Raw genomic sequence first — 2,500 nt, forward strand, 5'->3', positions numbered from 1 at the left:
TCGAGCACCATCGGCACACGCTGGGCCCTGGTGCGGCAGGTTGCCTCGACCACCATCGGCACACGCTGGGCCCTGGTGCGGGCGGTTGCCTCGACCACCATCGGCACACGCTGGTCCCTGGTGCGGGCGCTTGCCTCGAGCACCATCGGCACACGCTGGGCCCTGGTGCGGCAGGTTGCCTCGAGCACCATCGGCACACGCTGGGCCCTGGTGCGGCAGGTTGCCTCGAGCACCATCGGCACACGCTGGGCCCTGGTGCGGGAGCTTGCCTCGAGCGCCATCGGCACACGCTGGGCCCTGGTGCGGCAGGTTGCCTCGAGCACCATCGGCACACGCTGGGCCCTGGTGCGGTCGGTTGCCTCGAGCACCATCGGCACACGCTGGGCGCTGGTGCGGGCGCTTGCCTCGACCAGCATCGGCACACGCTGGGCCCTGGTGCGGCAGGTTGCCTCGATCACCATCGGCACACGCTGGGCCCTGGTGCGACAGGTTGCCTCGAGCACCATCGGCACACTATCGGCCCTGGTGCGGGCGGTTGCCTCGACCACCGTCGGCACACGCTGGGCCCTGGTGCGGGCGCTTGCCTCGAGCACCTTCGGCACACGCTGGGCCCTGGTGCGGGCGGTTGCCTCGAGCACCATCGGCACACGCTGGGCCCTGGTGGGTTTAGGCACATCTTCAAATTTCTGCCGTGCCAATGCCATTTTTATGGCTTGTAAATTCATACAATGGTCCCCTAAGCCTTCACGTGAAGTTTCGTTGGAAGATGACTCGTTTTCTATTTTTCATGATTTTCGAAACTTTTTGCGGTTCGGGATTTTTTAAAATTTTTTTATAAGGATTTTTGGCCCCAAATTTTGTAGGCATGATCCTTCTATTTTTGTTGGCATGCACAAAAAAATTCAGCTAAAAACTCGAAGTAGAGAAGATTTTGTGACCGTTTGAAAAAAGTGTCCCCATTTCAGACACTTTAACGGCTACTGGTAGCAAACCTGTAAAATCTCAAATGCTCTTTAAGGGGGTGTGAATTCTCAGAGGTTTGATGAGGGATAGGGGGCCAACACAAGGCCAAGTACCAGCACCCATCGCACATCATGTGCGCACACCCCCCCGGCCCCCCTCCCAATCGCCGGAACCCCAATGCCGCCGGTCAGGTTCTCCGGCGGTACTCCGGCGATGCTCCGGCGATGCTCCGGCGATGCTGTCCCGAGTGAAAAAAATGCGGCACCAGCACATGCTGGAGCCAAGCATGGGCACCGTGGCTCAAAATCGAACTTCGGCCAAGGCCTCGACCATCAATGGCACATGATGGCGCATGGTGATGGCACATGCATCGACCATCATCGGCATAGGCTGCCCTTCGGTACGGGCACTTGCCTCGACCGCCATCGGCACAAGCTGGGCCTTGGTGTGGGTTGTTGCCTCGATCACAATCGGCACATGCTGAGCCTTGGTGCGGGCGGTTGCCTCGAGCACCATCGGCAGACCCTGGGCCCTGGTGCGGCCGGTTGCCCCGATAACCATCGGCACACGCTGGGCCCTGGGGCGGGCGCTTGCCCCCAGCACCATCGGCACACGCTGGGCCCTGGTGCGGGCGGTTCCCTCGACCACCATCGGCACACGTTGGGCCCTGGTCCGGGCGGTTACCCCCAGCACCATCGGCACACGCTGGGCCCTGGTGCGGGCGCTTGCCCCCAGCACCATCGGCACACGCTGGGCCCTGGTGCGGGCGGTTGCCCCCAGCACCATCGGCACACGCAGGGCCCTGGTGCGGGCGGTTGCCCCGAACACCATCGGCACAAGCCGGCCCTTGGTGCGGGCTCCTGGCTCGACCACCATCGGCACACGCTGGGCCCTGGTGCGGGCGGTTGCCTCGAACACCATCGGCACACGCCGGCCCTTGGTGCGGCCGGTTGCCTCGACCACCATCGGCACACGCTCGGCCTTGGTGAGGGCGCTTGCCTCGACCACCATCGGCACACGCTGGGCCCTGGTGCGGGCGCTTGCCTCGACCACCATGGGCACACGCTCGGCCTTGGTGCGGGCGCTTGCCTCGACCACCATCGGCACACGCTGGGCCCTGGTGCGGGCGGTTGCCTCGACCACCATCGGCACACGCTCGGCCTTGGTGAGGGCGCTTGCCTCGACCACCATCGGCACACGCTGGGCCCTGGTACGGGCGCTTGCCTCGACCACCATCGGCACACGCTCGGCCTTGGTGCGGGCGGTTGCCTCGACCACCATCGGCACACGCTGGGCCCTGGTGCTGGCGGTTGCCTCGACCACCATCGGCACACGCTGGGCCCTGGTAGGGGCGGTTGCCTCGAACACCATCGGCACAAGCCGGCCCTTGGTGCGGGCGGTTGCCTCGAGCACCATCGGCACACGCTGGGCCCTGGTGCGGGCGGTTGCCTCGACCACCATCGGCACACGCTGGGCCCTGGTGCGGACGGTTGCCTCGAGCACCATGGGCACACGCTGGCCCTTGGTGCGGGCTCTT

This window comes from Durio zibethinus, unplaced genomic scaffold (genome assembly GCF_047325235.1).
Source record: "Durio zibethinus cultivar Kanyao isolate XHJ-2024 unplaced genomic scaffold, ASM4732523v1 HiC_scaffold_3, whole genome shotgun sequence".
Lineage (NCBI taxonomy): Eukaryota > Viridiplantae > Streptophyta > Magnoliopsida > Malvales > Malvaceae > Durio > Durio zibethinus.